A 7,500-nucleotide genomic window follows, 5' to 3' on the forward strand; every position below is an offset into this window, starting at 1 on the left:
AGGCAGGGAGCGAGCGCCCCCCAGCTCCATCGCTCCGGGGGTAATAGGCCGGCGTCTGCCACACTTAGCCCGGAGATGAGCACCTTCCCCGGGCACAGGCAGGGAGCGAGCGCCCCCCAGCTCCATCGCCCCGGGGGTAATAGGCCGGCGTCTGCCACACTTAGCCCGGAGAGGAGCACCTTCCCCGGGCACGGGCGGGGAGCGAGCGCCCCCCAGCTCCATCGCTCTGGGGGTAATAGGCCGGCGTCTGCCACACTTAGGCCGGAGAGGAGCACCTTCCCCGGGCACGGGCGGGGAGCGAGCGCCCCCAGCTCCATCGCTCCGGGGGTAATAGGCCGGCGTCTGTCACACTTAGCCCGAATATGAGCACCTTCCCCGGGCACGGGCGGTGCCAAGCGGCCCCTAAGTTTACCCTCATGGAAGCTCCGGAGGAGGAGGGCGGGCGTGTGTCACACTTGGCCCGAATAGGAGCACCTTCCCCGGGCACAGGCGGTGCCAAGCGGCCCCTAAGTTTGCCCAAATGGAAGCTCCGGAGGAGGAGTGCGGGCGTGTGTCACACTTGGCCCGAATATGAGCACCTTCCCCGGGCACAGACGGTGCCAAGCGGCCCCTAAGTTTGCCCAAATGGAAGCTCCGGAGGAGGAGTGCACGCTGTGTGACAGTGAAGCCGAATATGAGCACCTTCCCCGGGCACAGGCGGTGCCAAGCGGCCCCTAAGTTTGCCCTTATGGAAGCTCCGGAGGAGGAGTGCATGCTGTGTGACAGTGAAGCCGAATATGAGCACCTTCCCCGGGCACAGGCGGTGCCAAGCGGCCCCTAAGTTTGCCCAAATGGAAGCTCCGGAGGAGGAGTGCGGGCGTGTGTCACACTTGGCCCGAATAGGAGCACCTTCCCCGGGCACGGGCGGTGCCAAGCGGCCCCTAAGTTTGCCCAAATGGAAGCTCCGGAGGAGGAGTGCATGCTGCCTGACAGTGAAGCCGAATATGAGCACCTTCCCCGGGCACAGGCGGTGCCAAGCGGCCCCTAAGTCTACCCTAATGGAAGCTCCGGAGGAGGAGGGCGGGCGTGTGTCACACTTGGCCCGAATAGGAGCACCTTCCCCGGGCACAGGCGGTGCAAAGCGGCCCCTAAGTCGGTAAAGGTTGAAATAAGTAAATAAATACAAAAAGGACGAGGGGGGAAAAAAAAAGGCAAAAACGTATAAAATTCCCCCATTCATTTCAATGGGCTCGGCCGAATTGGGCTTGCGGGACCGCCGAGGGCACGCCGGAGGGCGGTTGAGTCGGTAAAAGTTGAAATAAATGAATAAATACAAAAAGGACGAGGGGGGGAAAAAAAAAGGCAAAAACGTATAAAATTCCCCCATTCATTTCAATGGGCTCGGCCGAATTGGGCTTGCGGGACCGCCGAGGGCACGCCGGAGGGCGGTTGAGTCGGTAAAAGTTGAAATAAATGAATAAATACAAAAAGGACGAGGGGGGGGAAAAAAAGGCAAAAACGTATAAAATTCCCCCATTCATTTCAATGGGCTCGGCCGAATTGGGCTTGCGGGACCGCCGAGGGCACGCCGGAGGGCGGTTGAGTCGGTAAAAGTTGAAATAAATGAATAAATACAAAAAGAACGAGGGGGGGGGGAAAAAGGCAAAAACGTATAAAATTCCCCCATTCATTTCAATGGGCTCGGCCGAATTGGGCTTGCGGGACCGCCGAGGGCACGCCGGAGGGCGGTTGAGTCGGTAAAAGTTGAAATAAATGAATAAATACAAAAAGAACGAGGGGGGGGAAAAAAAGGCAAAAACGTATAAAATTCCCCCATTCATTTCAATGGGCTCGGCCGAATTGGGCTTGCGGGACCGCCGAGGGCACGCCGGAGGGCGGTTGAGTCGGTAAAAGTTGAAATAAATGAATAAATACAAAAAGAACGAGGGGGGGAAAAAAAGGCAAAAACGTATAAAATTCCCCCATTCATTTCAATGGGCTCGGCCGAATTGGGCTTGCGGGACCGCCGAGGGCACGCCGGAGGGCGGTTGAGTCGGTAAAAGTTGAAATAAATGAATAAATACAAAAAGGACGAGGGGGGGGAAAAAAAAGGCAAAAACGTATAAAATTCCCCCATTCATTTCAATGGGCTCGGCCGAATTGGGCTTGCGGGACCGCCGAGGGCACGCCGGAGGGCGGTTGAGTCGGTAAAAGTTGAAATAAATGAATAAATACAAAAAGAACGAGGGGGGGGGGAAAAAGGCAAAAACGTATAAAATTCCCCCATTCATTTCAATGGGCTCGGCCGAATTGGGCTTGCGGGACCGCCGAGGGCACGCCGGAGGGCGGTTGAGTCGGTAAAAGTTGAAATAAATGAATAAATACAAAAAGAACGAGGGGGGGGAAAAAAAGGCAAAAACGTATAAAATTCCCCCATTCATTTCAATGGGCTCGGCCGAATTGGGCTTGCGGGACCGCCGAGGGCACGCCGGAGGGCGGTTGAGTCGGTAAAAGTTGAAATAAATGAATAAATACAAAAAGAACGAGGGGGGGAAAAAAAGGCAAAAACGTATAAAATTCCCCCATTCATTTCAATGGGCTCGGCCGAATTGGGCTTGCGGGACCGCCGAGGGCACGCCGGAGGGCGGTTGAGTCGGTAAAAGTTGAAATAAATGAATAAATACAAAAAGAACGAGGGGGGGAAAAAAAGGCAAAAACGTATAAAATTCCCCCATTCATTTCAATGGGCTCGGCCGAATTGGGCTTGCGGGACCGCCGAGGGCACGCCGGAGGGCGGTTGAGTCGGTAAAAGTTGAAATAAATGAATAAATACAAAAAGAACGAGGGGGGGAAAAAAAGGCAAAAACGTATAAAATTCCCCCATTCATTTCAATGGGCTCGGCCGAATTGGGCTTGCGGGACCGCCGAGGGCACGCCGGAGGGCGGTTGAGTCGGTAAAAGTTGAAATAAATGAATAAATACAAAAAGAACGAGGGGGGGAAAAAAAAGGCAAAAACGTATAAAATTCCCCCATTCATTTCAATGGGCTCGGCTAAAATGGGCCTGCAGTACTGCCGAGAGGCCGCCGGAGGACGCCCTAGTAGGCAAACGTTGATCCCCACACACGAGGGGTCAGTTAGGCGACCAGGGGTAGCGTTTAGGCGACCAGGGGTAGCGTTTAGGTGACCAGGGGAAGCGTTTAGGCGACCAGGGGTAGCGTTTAGGTGACCAGGGGAAGCGTTTAGGCGACCAGGGGTAGCGTTTAGGTGACCAGGGGTAGCGTTTAGGCGACCAGGGGTAGCGTTTAGGCGACCAGGGGTAGCGTTTAGGCGACCAGGGGTAGCTTTTAGGCGACCAGGGGTAGCTTTTAGGCGACCAGGGGTAGCGTTTAGGCGACCAGGGGCGTTGCAGTTCCGCCGAATTGCATTAGGGGCGCTGCAGTAGGCAAACGTTCTTCCCCCCTAGTCAGAGGGTCATTTGCCTACTTCCCAGGTTTACCCGGGTTTTCCAAAACACCTGGGGCACATTTTCAGGGATCACGTTTTTAGAAACAAAAATATTCATAATTTCTTCTAAGTCCCCTTTCCAGCGGGGAACTTTGAAACATTGTATCCGACCACTGAAGGCTGTTGGCGGGCACGGCGCGGCAAACAGCCCGCACTCAGGCATGGAGCTCCGGGGAAAGTTGCCTAATTTCTTCTAAGTCCCCTTTCCAGCGGGGAACTTTGAAACATTGTATCCGACCGTGGAAGGCTGTTGGCGGGCACGGCGCGGCTCATAGCCGGCCCTCGGGCACGGAGCTCCGGGTGAATTTTCACAAATTTCTTCTAAGTCCCCTTTCCAGCGGGGAACTTTGAAACATTGTATCCGACCGTGGAAGGCTGTTGGCGGGCACGGCGCGGCTCATAGCCGGCCCTCGGGCACGGAGCTCCGGGTGAATTTTTACAAATTTCTTCTAAGTCCCCTTTCCAGCGGGGAACTTTGAAACATTGTATCCGACCGTGGAAGGCTGTTGGCGGGCACGGCGCGGCTCATAGCCGGCCCTCGGGCACGGAGCTCCGGATGAATTTTTACAAATTTCTTCTAAGTCCCCTTTCCAGCGGGGAACTTTGAAACATTGTATCCGACCGTGGAAGGCTGTTGGCGGGCACGGCGCGGCTCATAGCCGGCCCTCGGGCACGGAGCTCCGGGTGAATTTTACTCAATTCTTCTAAGTCCCCTTTCCAGCGGGGAACTTTGAAACATTGTATCCGACCGTGGAAGGCTGTTGGCGGGCGCGGCGCGGCTCACAGCCCGCCCTCAGGCACGGAGCTCCGGGGAAATTTGCCTCATTTCTTCTAAGTCCCCTTTCCAGCGGGGAACTTTCAAACATTGTATCCGACCACTGAAGGCTGTTGGCGGGCGCGGCGATGCTCACAGCCCGCCCTCAGGCACGGAGCTCCGGGGAAATTTGCCTCATTTCTTCTAAGTCCCCTTTCCAGCGGGGACCTTTCAAACATTGTATCCGACCACTGAAGGCTGTTGGCGGGCGCGGCGCGGCTCACAGCCCGCCCTCAGGCACGGAGCTCCGGGGAAATTTGCCTCATTTCTTCTAAGTCCCCTTTCCAGCGGGGACCTTTCAAACATTGTATCCGACCAAAGGAAGGCTGTTGGCGGACGCGGCGCGGCTCACAGCCCGCCCTCAGGCACGGAGCTCCGGGGAAATTTGCCTCATTTCTTCTAAGTCCCCTTTCCAGCGGGGAACTTTCAAACATTGTATCCGACCACTGAAGGCTGTTGGCGGACGCGGCGCGGCTCACAGCCCGCCCTCAGGCACGGAGCTCCGGGGAAATTTGCCTCATTTCTTCTAAGTCCCCTTTCCAGCGGGGACCTTTCAAACATTGTATCCGACCACTGAAGGCTGTTGGCGGACGCGGCGCGGCTCACAGCCCGCCCTCAGGCACGGAGCTCCGGGGGAATTTGCCCCCTCATTTCTTCTAAGTCCCCTTTAGGCGACCAGGGGTTGACAATTTAGGTGACCAGGGGTTGACAATTTAGGCGACCAGGGGTGACTTTTAGGCGACCAGGGGTGAGGTTTAGGCGACCAGGGGTGAGGTTTAGGCGACCAGGGGTGAGGTTTAGGCGACCAGGGGTAGCGTTTAGGCGACCAGGGGCGTTGCAGTTCCGCCGAATTGCATTAGGGGCGCTGCAGTAGGCAAACGTTTTTCCCCCTAGTCAGAGGGTCATTTGCCTACTTCCCAGGTTTACCCGGGTTTTCCAAAACACCTGGGGCACATTTTTAGGAACCACGTTTTTAGAAACAAAAATTCTTCTATGTCCACCTCCGTGAAAGAAATTGCCCAATGGTTCCCGCGGAAGAGAGCTGCCAGGCGGACGCATACTGCAATAACGGCCGCCCTGGCGCTCTGGTGGATGTTATCCTCGAAATTTCTTCTATGTGCCCATTCCAGCGGGCAACTTGCGAACAATGGTGTCCGACCATGGAAGGCTGTTGGCGGACGCGGCGCGGCTCACAGCCCGCCCTCAGGCACGGAGCTCCGGGGGAATTTTCCCCTCATTTCTTCTAAGTCCCCATTCCAGCGGGGAGCTTGCAAACGTGGTATCCGACCACTGAAGGCTGTTGGCGGGCACGGCCCCACCAGCGCAACACGGCACTTCCTATGACTCGGGTCCGACGCAGGAGGAGCGGTCCTCCCGGCCCCGCCACACGGCACTTCCTATGACTCGGGTCCGACGCAGGAGGAGCGGTCCTCCCGGCCCCGCCACACGGCACTTCCTATGACTCGGGTCCGACGCAGGAGGAGCGGTCCTCCCGGCCCCGCCACACGGCACTTCCTATGACTCGGGTCCGACGCAGGAGGAGCGGTCCTCCCGGCCCCGCCACACGGCACTTCCTATGACTCGGGTCCGACGCAGGAGGAGCGGTCCTCCCGGCCCCACCACCGCCACACGGCACTTCCCATGACCCGGGGACCGACGCAGGAGGAGCGGTCCTCCCGGCCCCACCGCAACACACACAACCACTGACCGATTGGCAATCATGACCCGCCATCGGAGGGCCCCTGCCGGCCCCGGCCTCGCGCCGGGGTGTTCGGGTGGACGGTTCCTTCGGCCTGCGGGTCGACCTCTGAGCGTTGGCCGGCACCGCAGCACCGCAGCACACACATAACCACTGACCGATTGGCAATCATGACCCGCCATCGGAGGGCCCCTGCCGGCCCCGGCCTCGCGCCGGGGTGTTCGGGTGGACGGTTCCTTCGGCCTGCGGGTCGACCTCTGAGCGTTGGCCGGCACCGCAGCACACACACAACCACTGACCGATTGGCAATCATGACCCGCCATCGGAGGGCCCCTGCCGGCCCCGGCCTCGCGCCGGGGTGTTCGGGTGGACGGTTCCTTCGGCCTGCGGGTCGACCTCTGAGCGTTGGCCGGCACCGCAGCACACACATAACCACTGACCGATTGGCAATCATGACCCGCCATCGGAGGGCCCCCGCCGGCCCCGGCCTCGCGCCGGGGTGTTCGGGTGGACGGTTCCTTCGGCCTGCGGGTCGACCTCTGCGCGTTGGCCGGCACTTCCCTACCGTTACCCACCCCACCCCTGGGGTTGTGACAAAACGGCACTTCCTATGACTCGGGGTCCGACGCAGGAGGAGCGGTCCTCCCGGCCCATCTCGCACCCACACCCTGACATATACTGCACCACACCAACCACTGACCGATTGGCAAGCATGACCCGCCATCGGAGGGCCCCTGCCGGCCCCGGCCTCGCGCCGGGGTGTTCGGGTGGACGGTTCCTTCGGCCTGCGGATCGACCTCTAGCGCACCAACCAGCGCGAAACCGCTTTCGTCGCGAGACCGAGACGACCCTGTCGCGTGCCCGTCGGCCACACGGGCCCAGAGATGTCCTACACGGGAGTTCCGCCGCGCTCGCGGGTGCCCCGCCACGAGAGGGGTGCGGGAGCCCAGGCCCGCGTCAGCCGAGCGGTCCTTTCCGAAAAAGCATGTTTCTCAAACCCTACCGGCGTCTGTCAGAAGACGCCGCCTCCGAGTGCGTGTTGCGGTCGCGGGCGTGCGGGCGGCTCCGGCTCCCTCCCGCGACTGACCGCCACGCGGTAACGCGGCCTCTACGGACCGAGTACATACCGAGGCCCAGCCGACTTCCTCACCGCGCACGGGGGCTGAATCGGTAACGGAAATTTCGGTAGCCCACGTCCGAAAAAAATGAATGAAAGAAACGAGGGAGGCTGGGGTGCCGCCGGGGGTAACCCCGCGGGAGGCCGTCTCCCGCGGGCGCCGCCCGGTCCCCGCGCCCGGCTCCCCGCTCAGCTCCGGTTCCAAATGCAAGAAACACAGACCGCCGGACGCGAGGGCTACCTGGTTGATCCTGCCAGTAGCATATGCTTGTCTCAAAGATTAAGCCATGCAAGTCTAAGTACACACGGTTCCGATACAGTGAAACTGCGAATGGCTCATTAAATCAGTTATGGTTCCTTTGATCGCTCCACCGTTACTTGGATA

At 58.9% G+C, this 7,500-nt stretch overlaps 1 non-coding gene across 1 annotated transcript in view; it reads left to right on the forward strand.

Annotated features, from left to right (window-relative positions):
• The first annotated feature begins 7,353 nt into the window (after positions 1 to 7,353).
• Positions 7,354 to 7,500, forward strand: part of LOC148314709 (18S ribosomal RNA) — a 1,933-nt gene continuing 1,786 nt past the window's right edge. The window contains exon 1 of the ribosomal RNA XR_015841587.1: positions 7,354 to 7,500. This exon is cut by the window's right edge and continues 1,786 nt beyond it. This is a non-coding gene — a ribosomal RNA (18S ribosomal RNA).

This window comes from Idiotropiscis lumnitzeri, unplaced genomic scaffold, assembly GCF_059441095.1.
Source record: "Idiotropiscis lumnitzeri isolate Australia: NSW breed Sydney's pygmy pipehorse unplaced genomic scaffold, RoL_Ilum_1.0 HiC_scaffold_247, whole genome shotgun sequence".
Classification (NCBI taxonomy): Eukaryota; Metazoa; Chordata; class Actinopteri; order Syngnathiformes; family Syngnathidae; genus Idiotropiscis; species Idiotropiscis lumnitzeri.